Here is a 17319-nt window from a genome sequence, read left to right as displayed (position 1 = left end):
GACCTCCACTAATAGAAGAGCACTGCCCCCAACAGAGACATGGAGGAGGAACCCCACCAACTGCAGAGAGGAGCGGACCTCCACTAATGGAAGAGCACTGCCCCCACAGAAACATGGAGGAGGAACCCCACCGACTGCAGAGAGAGGAGCGGACCTCCACTAATGGAAGAGCACTGCCCCCACAGAGACATGGAGGAGGAACCCCACCGACTGCAGAGAGAGGAGCGGACCTCCACTAATGGAAGAGCACTGCCCCCACAGAGACATGGAGGAGGAACCCCACCGACTGCAGAGAGAGGAGCGGACCTCCACTAATGGAAGAGCACTGCCTCCACCAGAGACATGGAGGAGGAACCCCACCGACTGCAGAGAGAAGAGCGGACCTCCACTAATGGAAGAGCACTGCCCCCACAGAGACATAGAGGAGGAACCCCACCAACTGCAGAGAGAGGAGCGGACCTCCACTAATGGAAGAGCACTGCCCCCAACAGAGACATGGAGGAGGAACCCCAACGACTGCAGAGAGAGGAGCGGACCACCACTAATGGAAGAGCACTGCCCCCACAGAGACATGGAGGAGGAACCCCACCGACTGTAGAGAGAGGAGCGGACCTCCACTAATGGAAGAGCACTGCCCCCACAGAGACATGGAGGAGGAACCCCACCGACTGAAGAGAGAGGAGCGGACCTCCACTAATGGAAGAGCACTGCCCCAAACAGAGACATGGAGGAGGAACCCCACCGACTGCAGAGAGAGGAGCGGACCTCCACTAATGGAAGAGCACTGCCCCCACAGAGACATGGAGGAGGAACCTCACCGACTGAAGAGAGAGGAGCGGACCTCCACTAATGGAAGAGCACTGCCCCAAACAGAGACATAGAGGAGGAACCCCACCGACTGCAGAGAGAGGAGCGGACCTCCACTAATGGAAGAGCACTGCCCCCACAGAGACATGGAGGAGGAACCCCACCGACTGAAGAGAGAGGAGCGGACCTCCACTAATGGAAGAGCACTGCCCCAAACAGAGACATGGAGGAGGAACCCCACCGACTGCAGAGAGAGGAGCGGACCTCCACTAATGGAAGAGCACTGCCCCCACAGAGAGATGGAGGAGGAACCCCACCGACTGCAGAGAGAAGAGCGGGCCTCCACTAATGGAAGAGCACTGCCCCCAACAGAGACATGGAGGAGGAACCCCACCGACTGCAGAGAGAGGAGCGGACCTCCACTAATGGAAGAGCACTGCCCCCAAACAGAGACATGGAGGAGGAACCACACCGACTACAGAGAGAGGAGCGGACCTCCACTAATGGAAGAGCACTGCCCCCACAGAGACATGGAGGAGGAACCCCACCGACTGCAGAGAGAGGAGCGGACCTCCACTAATGGAAGAGCACTGCCCCCACAGAGACATGGAGGAGGAGCCCCACCGACTGCAGAGAGAGGAGCGGACCTCCACTAATGGAAGAGCACTGCCCCCACAGAGACATGGAGGAGGAACCTCACCAACTGAAGAGAGAGGAGCGGACCTCCACTAATGGAAGAGCACTGCCCCAAACAGAGACATGGAGGAGGAACCCCACCGACTGCAGAGAGAGGAGCGGACCTCCACTAATGGAAGAGCACTGCCCCCACAGAGACATGGAGGAGGAACCTCACCGACTGCAGAGAGAGGAGCGGACCTCCACTAATGGAAGAGCACTGCCCCCACAGAGAGATGGAGGAGGAACCCCACCGACTGCAGAGAGAGGAGCGGGCCTCCACTAATGGAAGAGCACTGCCCCCAACAGAGACATGGAGGAGGAACCCCACCGACTGCAGAGAGAGGAGCGGACCTCCACTAATGGAAGAGCACTGCCCCCAAACAGAGACATGGAGGAGGAACCACACCGACTACAGAGAGAGGAGCGGACCTCCACTAATGGAAGAGCACTGCCCCCACAGAGACATGGAGGAGGAACCCCACCAACTGCAGAGAGAGGAGCGGACCTCCACTAATGGAAGAGCACTGCCCCACAGAGACATGGAGGAGGAACCCCACCGACTGCAGAGAGGAGCGGACCTCCACTAATGGAAGAGCACTGCCCCCACAGAGACATGGAGGAGGAACCTCACCGACTGCAGAGAGAGGAGCGGACCTCCACTAATGGAAGAGCACTGCCCCCATCAGAGACATGGAGGAGGAACCCCACCGACTGCAGAGAGGAGCGGACCTCCACTAATGGAAGAGCACTGCCCCCACAGAGACATGGAGGAGGAACCCCACCGACTGCAGAGAGAGGAGCGGACCACCACTAATGGAAGAGCACTACCCCCAACAGAGACATGGAGGAGGAACCCCACCGACTGCAGAGAGAGGAGCGGACCTCCACTAATGGAAGAGCACTGCCCCAGAGACATGGAGGAGGAACCCCACCGACTGCAGAGAGGAGCGGACCTCCACTAATGGAATAGCACTGCCCCCAACAGAGAGATGGAGGAGGAACCTCACCGACTGCAGAGAGAGGAGCGGACCTCCACTAATGGAAGAGCACTGTCCCCACCAGAGACATGGAGGAGGAACCCCACCGACTGCAGAGAGGAGCGGACCTCCACTAATGGAAGAGCACTGTCCCCACCAGAGACATGGAGAAGGAACCTCACCGACTACAGAGAGAGGAGCGGACCTCCACTAATGGAAGAGCACTGCCCCCAACAGAGACATGGAGGAGGAACCCCACCGACTGCAGAGAGAGGACCGGACCTCCACTAATGGAAGAGCACTGCCCCCAACAGAGACATGGAGGAGGAACCTCACCGACTGCAGAGAGAGGAGCGGACCACCACTAATGGAAGAGCACTGCCCCCAACAGAGACATGGAGGAGGAACCCCACCGACTGAAGAGAGAGGAGCGGACCTCCACTAATGGAAGAGCACTGCCCCAAACAGAGACATGGAGGAGGAACCCCACCGACTGCAGAGAGAGGAGCGGACCTCCACTAATGGAAGAGCACTGCCCCCACAGAGACATGGAGGAGGAACCCCACCGACTGCAGAGAGAGGAGCGGACCTCCACTAATGGAAGAGTACTGCCCCCCACAGAGACATGGAGGAGGAACCTCACCGACTGAAGAGAGAGGAGCGGACCTCCACTAATGGAAGAGCACTGCCCCAAACAGAGACATGGAGGAGGAACCCCACCGACTGCAGAGAGAGGAGCGGACCTCCACTAATGGAAGAGCACTGCCCCCAAACAGAGACATGGAGGAGGAACCCCACCAACTGCAGAGAGAGGAGCGGACCTCCACTAATGGAAGAGCACTGCCCCACAGAGACATGGAGGAGGAACCTCACCGACTGCAGAGAGAGGAGCGGACCTCCACTAATGGAAGAGCACTGCCCCCATCAGAGACATGGAGGAGGAACCCCACCGACTGCAGAGAGAGGAGCGGACCTCCACTAATGGAAGAGCACTGCCCCCACAGAGACATGGAGGAGGAACCCCACCGACTGCAGAGAGAGGAGCGGACCTCCACTAATGGAAGAGCACTGCCCCCAACAGAGACATGGAGGAGGAACCCCACCGACTGCAGAGAGAGGAGCGGACCTCCACTAATGGAAGAGCACTGCCCCCACAGAGACATGGAGGAGGAACCCCACCGACTGCAGAGAGAGGAGCGGACCTCCACTAATGGAAGAGCACTGCCCCCAACAGAGAGATGGAGGAGGAACCCCACCGACTGTGGAGAGAGGAGCGGACCTCCACTAATGGAAGAGCACTGCCCCCACAGAGACATGGAGGAGGAACCCCACCGACTACAGAGAGAGGAGCGGACCTCCACTAATGGAAGAGCACTGCCCCCAACAGAGACATGGAGGAGGAACCCCACCGACTGCAGAGAGGAGTGGACCTCCACTAATGGAAGAGCACTGCCCCCACAGAGACATGGAGGAGGAACCCCACCGACTGCAGAGAGAGGAGCGGACCACCACTAATGGAAGAGCACTGCCCCCCACCAGAGACATGGAGGAGGAACCTCACCGACTGCAGAGAGAGGAGCGGACCTCCACTAATGGAAGAGCACTGCCCCCAACAGAGACATGGAGGAGGAACCCCACCGACTGCAGAGAGAGGAGCGGACCTCCACTAATGGAAGAGCACTGCCCCCACAGAGACATGGAGGAGGAACCCCACCGACTGCAGAGAGAAGCGGACCTCCACTAATGGAAGAGCACTGCCCCCAACAGAGACATGGAGGAGGAACCCCACCGACTGCAGAGAGAGGAGCGGACCTCCACTAATGGAAGAGAACTGCCCCCACAGAGACATGGAGGAGGAACCCCACCGACTGCAGAGAGAGGAGCGGACCTCCACTAATGGAAGAGCACTGCTACTAACAGAGACATGGAGGAGGAACCCCACCGACTGCAGAGAGAGGAGCGGACCTCCACTAATGGAAGAGCACTGCCACCACAGAGACATGGAGGAGGAACCCTACCGACTGCAGAGAGAGGACTACAACTCTCAGCATATCCAGCCTGTTATGTGACTTCAGAGGACATTACAGGAGGAGGTAGAAGAGGAGAGGACTACAACCCCCAAGGTTTCTCTGGTTTTTACACAGACGGTCACCTGAGTGGCTCCTGGATACAAGGCTCCGCCCACTGACATCACATGACGTCATCACAGGTCCTTTACCGCCTCTTCTCTTTTACACTAATGAACTCCACCCCCTGTTGCGCTGATCACATGACCATGACGTCATCACAGGTCCTGCAGCTTTCTCCCTCGGGCTGCTAGCAGGCACACACAGCCCCTCCTCCGTCCACATTTGGTCATGTGACCAGTGACGTCACAGATCTCCTTATAACTGCGCCACTCTCGCATCTAGCAGTTCCACATCGGTGTCCGGCCGCCATGACGGAGAGTCCCCGGCCCCTCACCCGCTCAGGTCAGTGTGGATTAGTGTATCCATGTTCAGGGGCTGAGCCCTGACCGAGCACAGACTAAGCGAGGTGATGCTGCCCTGAGGTCTGCTCCTCTGGGGGGAGGGTGCTCTGCAGTTGTGGCCTCAGTATCTGATCGTTGTGTGGAGAATGGAGGGTCCGGACTCCGGAGACCTGGTGAGAGGGGCTGACTGCGGAGCGTACCACAATATATAGGAAGGGGGGCGCCTGTGACAGGGGTGCGTGTAACGCAGGGGGGCGCCTGTGACGGGTGCGTGTAACGCAGGGGGGCGCCTGTGACGGGTGCGTGTAACGCAGGGGGGCGCCTGTGACAGGGGTGCGTGTAACGCAGGGGGTCGCCTGTGACAGGGGTGCGTGTAACGCAGGGGGGCGCCTGTGACAGGGGTGCGTGTAACGCAAGGGGGCGCCTGTGACAGGGGTGCGTGTAACGCAGGGGGCGCCTGTGACGGGTGCGTGTAACGCAGGGGGGCGCCTGTGACGGGTGCGTGTAACGCAGGGGGGCGCCTGTGACGGGTGCGTGTAACGCAAGGGGGCGCCTGTGACAGGGGTGCGTGTAACGCAGGGGGTCGCCTGTGACAGGGGTGCGTGTAACGCAGGGGGGTGCGTGTAACGCAGGGGGGCGCCTGTGACAGGGGCGCGTGTAACGCAGGGGGTCGCCTGTGACAGGGGTGCGTGTAACGCAGGGGGTCGCCTGTGACGGGTGCGTGTAACGCAGGGGGGCGCCTGTGACGGGTGCGTGTAACGCAAGGGGGCGCCTGTGACAGGGGTGCGTGTAACGCAAGGGGGCGTCTGTGACAGGGGTGCGTGTAACGCAGGGGGTCGCCTGTGACAGGGGTGCGTGTAATGCAGGGGGGCGCCTGTGACAGGGGCGCGTGTAACGCAGGGGGGCGCCTGTGACGGGTGCGTGTAACGCAAGGGGGCGCCTGTGACAGGGGTGCGTGTAACGCAGGGGGTCGCCTGTGACAGGGGCGCGTGTAACGCAGGGGGGCGCCTGTGACAGGGGCGCGTGTAACGCAGGGGGTCGCCTGTGACAGGGGCGCGTGTAACGCAGGGGGTCGCCTGTGACAGGGGCGCGTGTAACGCAGGGGGTCGCCTGTGACAGGGGCGCGTGTAACGCAGGGGGTCGCCTGTGACAGGGGCGCGTGTAACGCAGGGGGTCGCCTGTGACAGGGGTGCGTGTAACGCAGGGGGGCGCGTGTAACGCAGGGGGGCGCCTGTGACAGGGGCGCGTGTAACGCAGGGGGGCGCCTGTGACAGGGGCGCGTGTAACGCAGGGGGGCGCCTGTGACAGGGGCGCGTGTAACGCAGGGGGGCGCCTGTGACAGGGGCGCGTGTAACGCAGGGGGGCGCCTGTGACAGGGGCGCTGTGTAACGCAGGGGGGCGCCTGTGACAGGGGCGCGTGTAACGCAGGGGGGCGCCTGTGACAGGGGCGCGTGTAAACGCAGGGGGGCGCCTGTGACAGGGGGCGCGTGTAACGCAGGGGGGCGCCTGTGACAGTGGGCGCGTGTAACGCAGGGGGGCGCCTGTGACAGGGGCGCGTGTAACGCAGGGGGGCGCCTGTGACAGGGGCGCGTGTAACGCAGGGGGCGCGTGTAACGCAGGGGGGCGCCTGTGACAGGGGCGCGTGTAACGCAGGGGCGCGTTGTAACGCAGGGGGGCGCCTGTGACAGGGGCGCGGTGTAACGCAGGGGGCGCCTGTGACAGGGGCGCGTGTAACGCAGGGGGGCGCCTGTGGACAGGGGGGCGCCTGTGACAGGGGCGCGTGTAACGCAGGGGGGCGCCTGTGACAGGGGGGCGCCTGTGACAGGGGCGCGTGTAACGCAGGGGGGCGCCTGTGACAGGGGCGCGTGTAACGCAGGGGGGCGCCTGTGACAGGGGCGCGTGTAATGCAGGGGGGCGCCTGTGACAGGGGCGCGTGTAACGCAGGGGGGCGCCTGTGACAGGGGCGCGTGTGTAACGCAGGGGGGCGCCTGTGACAGGGGCGCGTGTGACAGGGGGGCGCGTGTAACGCAGGGGGGCGCCTGTGACAGGGGTGCGTGTAACGCAGGGGGCGCCTGTGACAGGGGTGCGTGTAACGCAGGGGGCGCCTGTGACAGGGGTGCGTGTAACGCAGGGGGCGCCTGTGGCAGGGGCGCCTGTAACGCAGGGGGGCGCGTGTAACGCAGGGGGGCGCCTGTGACGCAGGGGGGGTGCGTGTAACGCAGGGGGGCGCCTGTGACAGGGGCGCGTGTAACGCAGGGGGTCGCCTGTGACAGGGGCGCGTGTAACGCAGGGGGCGCGTGTAACGCAGGGGGGCGCCTGTGACAGGGGCGCGTGTAACGCAGGGGGGCGCCTGTGACAGGGGCGCGTGTAACGCAGGGGGGCGCCTGTGACAGGGGGGCGCCTGTGACAGGGGGGCGCCTGTGACAGGGGCGCGTGTAACGCAGGGGGGCGCCTGTGACAGGGGCGCGTGTGACGCAGGGGGGCGCCTGTGACAGGGGCGCGTGTAACGCAGGGGGGCGCCTGTGACAGGGGCGCGTGTGTAACGCAGGGGGGCGCCTGTGACAGGGGCGCGTGTGACAGGGGGGCGCGTGTAACGCAGGGGGGCGCCTGTGACAGGGGTGCGTGTAACGCAGGGGGCGCCTGTGACAGGGGTGCGTGTAACGCAGGGGGCGCCTGTGACAGGGGTGCGTGTAACGCAGGGGGCGCCTGTGGCAGGGGCGCCTGTAACGCAGGGGGGCGCGTGTAACGCAGGGGGGCGCCTGTGACGCAGGGGGGGTGCGTGTAACGCAGGGGGGCGCCTGTGACGCAGGGGGGGTGCGTGTAACGCAGGGGGGCGCCTGTGACGGGGGCGCGTGTAACGCAGGGGGGCGCCTGTGACGGGGGTGCGTGTAACGCAGGAGGCGCCGGACCCTTAGACTGATAGCTCTGCTAGAGAGGAAAATGTGGGGCGGGTGTGGGTGCAATCAACACATAATCTGACTTTATTACCTTGTTTTTAGACAAAATTATCTGCATATAACCTCTTCTATTTAACCCTGTAAGCTACATTCAATACACTGACCTCCATCTCCCACAATATCAGGGGGGGCGAACTCCTCCCTCTATGGGGGTTCTGTCCTGATATCGGGGGGCGCTCTCGTCCCTCTATGGGGGTTCAGCTCTGATAATGGGGGTGCTCTCGTCCCTCTATGGAGGTTCAGCCCTGATATCAGGGGGCGCTCTCGTCCCTCTATGGGGGTTCAGCCCTGATATCGGAGGTGCTCTCGTCCCTCTATGGAGGTTCAGCCCTGATATCAGGGGGCGCTCTCGTCCCTCTATGGGGGTTCAGCCCTGATATCGGAGGTGCTCTCGTCCCTCTATGGGGGTTCAGCCCTGATATCGGAGGTGCTCTTGTCCCTCTATGGGGGTTCAGCCCTGATTATCGGGGGGCGCTCTTGTCCCTCGATTGGGGGTTCAGCCCTGATATCGGGGGGCGCTCTCGTCCCTCTATGGGGGTTCAGCCCTGATATCGGGGGGTGCTCTCGTCCCTCTATGGGGGTACAGGCCTGATATCGGGGGGGGGGGGGGCTCTCGTCCCTCTATGGGGTTCAATCCTATTATCGGGGGGTGCTCTCTTCCCTCTATGGGGGTTCAGCCCTGATATCGGGGGTGCTCTCGTCCCTCTATGGGGGTTCAGCCCTGATATCGGGGGGTGCTCTCGTCCCTCTATGGGGGTTCAGCCCTGATATCGGGGGGCGCTCTTGTCCCTCTATGGGGGTCACACTTTCTGGACATTTTTCGGTCTCTTCTATTAGAAGCAGAAAACTGAAGGGTCAGAATTTCTCCTGCAAACTATAAAATGTCCGGTGAATCTGCGGCTCATAAACTGCTGCCGGCTGTCCATAGACTTCCAGGCCTCTGACTGCCCCACCCCAATCATCCGGACGCTCAGAGGGCAGCGGGGTGAACTCCACCCTAATCCACCCGCAGGTTTCTGTTCTCCTCTGCCGCATTTCAGGATCCATAAGAGGATTTACAAAGATGGCGGCAGAAATGGCGGCTGACAGCAGAGTTCCTCCTCCTGTTTGTGGCGCTCAGTATTGTATTCAGTCTGTGTGTTATCTCCTATAGGTTCTAACTCCAGGAGGAGAAATCCCCCCGAGAGATGTCCCCGTCCTCTGTATTCCCAGGACGGTCCAGAGGAGAAGCTCCCAGAGAACCATCAGGTAGATAGAGTGAGCCCTATACACATCTATAAAGGGGGGTCCTGCAGTCATAGAGGGGTCATAGATGGTGGGGGTCTCTTATGTGGATCTGTTAGATTTCCCACCTGTCTGCTGTATTGTCCTGAATTGTTACAGATGACAAATCAGGGGGAAGATGTGACTGATATTAAAGTGGAGGATGAAGAAGAGCGGATGATGGGCGATCCCCCGTGTAAGAGTGAGGTGGAGGAGGACATTCCAGTCCATGTGACCACAGGTATGGAATCATGAATGGAGGAAGGGAGGTTTCTTCAGGTGAGGCTCCACCTTAGAGCTCCAGTAAAGTAGCACTCCGGGCAGTGACCCCTGTGTTATGTGCAGGAGCGGAGGGAGCTGTGACTGCACATAGACATCCTCTCCAGGATCTTCTCTCCACCCTCTCATAGTCCAGGCTGGACACTAGGCTTAGTATCAGGTTTTGGTGGGGCAGCAACTGTGATCAACGGTTGCACTAATGGCAGAGCCTGAGAAAACCCAGTTTAACCACATACTGTATGCTCTGATAGGGGGCCGCCTGTGACACTTGTCTTTCAGTAAATACCAGGCTGATGGTATTATACTGACAAAGCCCCAGAGACATGTAGTAATGGCTGTTATACCTGGGGTAGGTGACATCAGATGCCGGGTGTTATAGATGACATTACTTCTACACTATAAAGGCTGGAGACATGTAGTAATGGCTGTTATACCTGGGGTAGGTGACATCAGATGCCGGGTGTTATAGATGACATTACTTCTACACTATAAAGGCTGGAGACATGTAGTAATGGCTGTTATACCTCAGGTAGGTGTCACCAGATGCCGGGTGTTATAGATGACATTACTTCTACACTATAAAGGCTGGAGACTTGTAGTAATGGCTGTTATACCTCAGGTAAGTGACATCGGATGCCGGGTGTTATAGATGACATTACTACTACACCATAAAGGCTGGAGACATGTAGTAATGGCTGTTATACCTCAGGTAGGTGACATCAGATGCCGGGTGTTATAGATGACATTACTACTACACTATAAAGGCTGGAGACATGTAGTAATGGCTGTTATACCTCAGGTAAGTGACATCAGATGCCGGGTGTTATAGATGACATTACTACTACACTATAAAGGCTAGAGACATGTAGTAATGACTGTTATACCTCAGGTAGGTGTCATCAGATGCCGGGTGTTATAGATGACATTACTTCTACACCATAAAGGCTGGAGACATGTAGTAATGGCTGTTATACCTCAGGTAGGTGTCATCAGATGCCGGGTGTTATAGATGACATTACTACTACACCATAAAGGCTGGAGACATGTAGTAATGGCTGTTATACCTCAGGTAGGTGTCATCAGATGCCGGGTGTTATAGATGACATTACTTCTACACTATAAAGGCTGGAGACATGTAGTAATGGCTGTTATACCTCAGGTAGGTGTGATCAGATGCCGGGTGTTATAGATGACATTACTTCTACACTATAAAGGCTGGAGACATGTAGTAATGGCTGTTATACCTCAGGTAAGTGACATCAGATGCCGGGTGTTATAGATGACATTACTACTACACTATAAAGGCTGGAGACATGTAGTAATGGCTGTTATACCTCAGGTAGGTGACATCAGATGCCGGGTGTTATAGATGACATTACTACTACACCATAAAGGCTGGAGACATGTAGTAATGGCTGTTATACCTCAGGTAAGTGTGATCAGATGCCGGGTGTTATAGATGACATTACTAGTGATGAGCAGCATAGGCAATATTCCTTTTCGCAATATTTCACAAACTTATGGCCTAATATTCGCCATAAATTCCAAAATTTGTGATCTCCAGTCATAAATTTTCTTGATTGCTCACTTTTGCTACATTTTTCTAGCTTCTAGACGTTCCCGGAGACTGAAGAAAAGGGGTGGCAGCAAGTTTCGTGAGTGTGACATATCAAAGCCCAATTTGGAAAGGGGTTCAGGAGTTAATATCCAAACAGGTAATAACAGAGGTACCCCCATTGGAAAGAGGTAAAGGGTTCTACTCGACTCTTTTTCTGGTGAGGGTTCATTTCGAGCCATTATAAACCTGAAGCTCCTAAACAAATTTATCTCTTATCAGAAGTTTCGTATGGAGACACTAAATTCAATCATTCCCCTCTTACAGAAATAGTCAGTGATGTGCACGGTGGATTTAAGCGACGCTTACTACCATGTCCCAATACACCACAATTCCCAGCAATTTCTGAGGTTTGCAATAAAGGATCACAGGGGCGATATTCACCACTACCAATTTACCTCTCTTCTTCCTTTTGGCATATCCTCGGGTGTTCAAAAAACTGATAATAGAAGTAGTAGCATATCTGCGGAAAAAAAGGACTAACAATCTTCCCATATCTGGACGATTTCTTAATAACCAACAACTCTCCTTCCCAACTACAGAAAGACCTGGAAGTGTTTCTACTAACCTTGGACAGACTGGGATGGATGGTCAACAGAACGAAATCGAACCTTGTACCATCAACCAAGATCAGGTTCCTAGGAGTTATCCTTGACTCTCAAAAACAGCTAACCAGTCTACCTCTGGACAAGATATCCGACATCGAACGGAAGATCAAGGTATTTTCATCCAAAAGAACCTATTCCATCAGAGACTCAATAAGTCTTCTAGGTGTCCTCACTTCTTGCTTCCCATCAGTCCAGTGGTGTTAAATTCACTTCAGACCTCTTCAAATGTGGATACTCAGAGTATGGACAAACAAGTTTTCTCTCTAGATCACAGGGTTACCATACCTCAGAGGATAAAATCCTCACTTCAGTGGTGGAGGATCCAGGAGAACTTGACCAGAGGAGTAACATGGAAGAAGATACCTCACACCCAGATCACCACAGATGCAAGCCAGTGGGCCTGGGGGTCGAAGATTGGCAAAGTTTATTATCAGGGACCATGGTCCAGTTCAATCAGGAGTCACTCAACGAACTACCGAGACCTGAGAGCGGTATGGGAAACTCTGAAGATTGCAGAATCACAACTCCGGGGCCGTCATTTAAAAATACTATCCGACAACACGACGACAATAAAATATCTAAACCATCAAGGAGGTACAAAATCTATGAGTCTACTAAAACTATTCTCAAAAATATTCAGTTGGGCAGAAATAAACATAGAATCCATTTCAGCGGTTCACCTAAAAGGATCCCTGAATATAGAAGCCGACTAAAGCAGGAAAAAGATAGACCAATCGGAATGGTTCTTAAACAAACAGAACTTCCATATGATAAGACAAATGGGGCATACTGGAAGTGGACCTGTTAGCCCCTCGGGAAAATTGAAAGGTCCCAACATTTTGTTCCCTAGACCCCAGGGACAATCCATGGATTCTAGACGCCTTCTCCTTCATGTGGGACCAAGCGCTGTACTATGCCTTCCCGCCACTTCCGATAATACCAAAAGTGATACAGAAGATCCATCAGGACGGAGATATCATACTGATAACACCTTGTTGGCCGAAAAAGAGCTGGTTTCCCGTTATTTTGAAGATGGCCATCGAAGGTCCTTGGCCCCTTCCAAGGAGGAAGGACCTTCTACATCAAGGTCCAATTTTTCATCCGGACTCAGATTTTCAAAATTTTGACAGCTTGGATCCTGAAACCCAAATCCTGAAATCACAGGGTTTTTCGGATCCGGTGATCTCTACTCTAAAGGCCTCCAGGAAGATGATTACCTTCGCCATTTATATGAAGATCTGGAAGAAATTTAGTTCTTGGTCAGGCTCATCCTCTCCTAATAAATCTGCTCCAAATACAGACGTGGACAAAATTGTTGGTACCCTTTGGTCAATGAAAGAAAAAGTCACAATGGTCACAGAAATAACTTTAATCTGACAAAAGTAATAATAAATTAAAATTCTATAAATGTTAACCAATGAAAGTCAGACATTGTTTTTCAACCATGCTTCAACAGAATTATGTAAAAAAATAAACTCATGAAACAGGCATGGACAAAAATGATGGTACCCCTAGAAAACACAGAACATAATGTGACCAAAGGGACATGTTAATTCAAGGTGTGTCCACTAATTAGCATCACAGGTGTCTACAACCTTGTAATCAGCCATTGGGCCTATATATATGGCTCCAGGTAATCACTGTGTTGTTTGGTGATATGGTGTGTACCACACTCGACATGGACCAGAGGAAGCAAAGGAAAGAGCTGTCTCAAGAGATCAGAAAGAAAATTATAGACAAGCATGTTAAAGGTAAAGGCTATAAGACCATCTCCAAGCAACTAGATGTTCCTGTGAGTACAGTTGCACATATTATTCATAAGTTTAAGATCCATGGGACTGTAGCCAACCTCCCTGGACGTGGCCGCAGGAGGAAAATTGATGACAAATCTAAGAGACGGATAATCCGAATGGTAACAAAAGAGCCTAGAAAGACTTCTAAAGAGATTCAAGGTGAACTTCATGCTCAAGGAACATCAGTGTCAGATCGCACCATCCGTCGTTGTTTGAGCCAAAGTGGACTACATGGGAGACGACCAAGGAGGACACCATTGTTGAAAACGAATCATAAAAAAGCAAGACTGGAATATGCCAAACTACATGTTGACAAGCCACAAAGCTTCTGGGAGAATGTCCTGTGGACAGATGAGACAAAAATCGAAGTTTTTGCCAAGGCACATCAGCTGTATGTTCACAGACGAAAAAATGAAGCATATCAAGAAAAGAACACTGTCCCTACTGTGAAACATGGAGGAGGCTCTGTTATGTTCTGGGGCTGCTTTGCTGCGTCTGGCACAGGGTGTCTTGAATCTGTGCAGGGTACAATGAAATCTCAAGACTATCAAGGAATTCTAGAGAGAAATGTACTAGCCAGTGTCAGAAAGCTTGGTCTCAGTCGCAGGTCATGGGTCTTGCAACAGGACAATGACCCAAAACACACCGCTAAAAACACCCAAGAATGGCTAAGAGGAAAAAATTGGACTATTCTAAAGTGGCCTTCTATGAGCCCTGACCTCAATCCTATTGAGCATCTTTGGAAGGAGCTGAAACATGCAGTCTGGAAAAGGCACCCTTCAAACCGGACACAACTGGAGCAGTTTGCTCATGAGGAGTGGGCCAAAATACCTGCTGAGAGGTGCAGATGTCTCATTGACAGTTACAGGAAGCGTTTGATTGCAGTGATTGCCTCAAAAGGTTGCGCAACAAAATATTAAGTTAGGGGTACCATCATTTTTGTCCATGCCTGTTTCATGAGTTTATTTTTTTACATAATTCTGTTGAAGCATGGTTGAAAAACAATGTCTGACTTTCATTGGTTAACATTTATAGAATTTTAATTTATTATTACTTTTGTCAGATTAAAGTTATTTCTGTGACCATTGTGACTTTTTCTTTCATTGACCAAAGGGTACCAACAATTTTGTCCACGTCTGTATACGATCGATACTAGATTTCCTACAAAATGGCTTCGATATAGGGTTAAGACCTGCTACCCTCAGAGTTCAAATATCTGCCTTAAGTTGTTTCTACGACACTGAATTAGCAAATCGTAAATGGCTCAGAAGATTTTTTGAGAGCGTTTACAAGAATATGTCCAACGTTAAAATCTCAGATTCTTACCTAGGACTTAAACATAGTTCTCACAGGATTATCACGTTCCCCCTTCGAACCATTGAGTGATTTATCTTCAAAACGAAAATCGTTCAAGACTTTGCTTTCCTAGTGGCCATCACTTCTGCCAGAAGAATTAGCGAACTACAGGTGTTATCCATGAGGGAACCTTATTTGCAAGTCAAAAATGATAGATTAATACTGAGGCTAGACCCAGAATTCATGCCAAAAGTAGTGTCTAAATTCCACAAGGATCAGGAAATTGCGCTCCCCTTTTTCTATGATAACCCTTCAGACGACTGAGAACTAACCTTCCATTCCCTAGATGTCAGAAGAGCGGTACTTGACTACATAGACTCTACAAAAGAGATTGGGAGATCCGACTGTCTTTGTTCAATTCGGGGGCAAAAACAGAGGACAGAAAATTTCCAAATCTTCAATCGCTAGATGGATAAAAAATGCTATTTCAGCCTGTTATACTATTAAGAATCTCTCTTGTCCAGATAATCTGAAGGCTCACTCTACCAGAGCGATGTCTTCTTCCCAAGCGGAGAGAGCGGGTGTTTCCCTACTTGGTCTAGTATCCATACCTTCATTAAACACTATAGACTAGACCTTTTCAAAAAATCAGACATGTCTTTTGGGCAAAAAGTCCTTCAGGCTGTCACCCCTTCTTGATCATATTTTGTATATCTCCTTGTGTTGCCGTCGTGGTGATGCTATGGACAACCGGAATTGGTACTCAACGGTAATTCTTTTTCCATGAGATCACCACGACAGCATATAAATTCCCTCCCATTACGTTCTTTCCTTGTTTTTTTTGTGATTGCTAGACCTGTCCCACCCAATGTCTATGTTCACTATTAAAACCCCGATCCAAAATCCATATTAAAGACAAAACCCCAGAAACCAAAGAGGCCTACTGATTAATGTAAATTATCTCCCGGAGGCATACAGTCCCATTGAGACATTCCGAGCTTCCCTGGTTCTCCCCTTTGGGCTACTACAGTGCACACAGCAATATCAATCCTTACTTTCAAAATGTAATGGTGGTAAAATATAAATTTTAATAATTATGGCAAAAATTAAGTTAAACAAGAACACTATAGCGCCAGTCCCGTCATACTTTGCCACAGTTGCCTTACACGGCTCGTTCTCTAGAGAGTAAAGACTTCTGGAGGTGACTCCACTATGAGCACAGTTTACATTTAAAGGGAACCTATCACCTGGATTGTGTGTATAGCGCTGAGGACATGGGTTGCTAGATGGCCGCTAGCACATCCGTAATACCCAGTCCCCATAGCTCTGTGTGCTTTTATTGTGTAAAAAAAACAATTTGATACATATGCAAATTAACCTGAGATGAGTCCTGTCCCTGACTCATCTCACGTACAGGACTCATCTCACGTACAGGACTCATCTCAGGTTAATTTGCATATGTATCAAATCGTGTTTTTTTTTACACAATAAAAGCACACAGAGCTATGGGGACTGGGTATTGCGGATGTGCTAGCAGCCATCTAGCAACCCATGTCCTCAGCTTTATACCCAAAATCCCGGTGACAGGTTCCCTTTAAGATTGGTTTGTTGTCGCAAAATATGATAGAATACTATTTATATCTCAATGAATTAAATATAGGTAGTTTATTTCGGAATACTTCATTACAGTGTTAATGGTTATGATGTGGATAAATTAATTAGTTTATCGTTGTGACACTTTTCAATCTCGTTGAGCAAAAATTTTTAAAAAAATCGTCCAATTTTAAAATAAAAAAAAATCACAATAGCCCTATCATTCATACCAATAATTCAAAATTTATGATACAACTCAAATAGCAGATGTAAATTATGACCTCCATGCCAAAGACTATTCCTGGCCCAATGGCAGGTTATACATCCAAAAATCAGACTTTATGTAGACAGAACCTCTGAAAAAGTTCTTCTTCCCAGTCTTTGTTTCGCCTACAATCGCCATTAGTCAACAGCTTTATACAGTATTCACTAAATTGCATTTAATCTGGTGACAAAATAATAAACACTTTTTTTTTTTTCTTTTTTAACAGTACTTAAAGAAATGGGCAAAAAAATGTTGGCCCTTCAGCGGGACCACATAAAGCATCAGCGGGAGCTCCGGGCGTTCCAGAATAGAAAGCTGAGGGAGCTGGAGCTCCACTTCTCCCACGGCATAGCAGAATTGGAGGAGCAACACCGCAAGGCCATGGAGGAACTGTTAAACCTCTGCGACAAACTCAAATCATTACCTTAATGTGAATTGTTATAATTATATAAAACCAAAACATATTTAATTAAACGTTTAAATATTTTACTTATATTGTGTTTGTTTAGATTTTTTTAATTGAAGGTTCCTTATAGATTTCTAAACATTAGGTTACAGTAAGGCCCCTATACTCCATCCCAAACTCATCAGTATCCTGACAAACAGCAGCCGCAGGTACATAGAAAAGGGGCAGTATTTGGTCTACACAGGACTCCAAAGGATATTGATGATAGCAGTAGCCCTTGATAATGGTGGAGTATTTGGCCTACACATGACT

At 52.3% G+C, this 17319-nt stretch overlaps 1 long non-coding RNA gene across 1 annotated transcript; it reads left to right on the top strand.

Annotated features, from left to right (window-relative positions):
- Positions 1 to 9332: 9332 nt before the first annotated feature.
- On the top strand, positions 9333 to 17096 carry LOC122933915. Its single transcript, XR_006388579.1, has 3 exons — positions 9333 to 9393; positions 11039 to 11146; positions 16828 to 17096. It is a non-coding gene; the product is annotated as an uncharacterized LOC122933915 (long non-coding RNA).
- The last annotated feature ends 223 nt before the right edge of the window (positions 17097 to 17319 follow it).

This window comes from Bufo gargarizans, chromosome 4 (assembly GCF_014858855.1).
Source record: "Bufo gargarizans isolate SCDJY-AF-19 chromosome 4, ASM1485885v1, whole genome shotgun sequence".
NCBI classification, from domain to species: Eukaryota; Metazoa; Chordata; class Amphibia; order Anura; family Bufonidae; genus Bufo; species Bufo gargarizans.
Note: the sequence above shows the minus strand (reverse complement) of the source record. Positions and strands in the feature narration are given on the sequence as shown.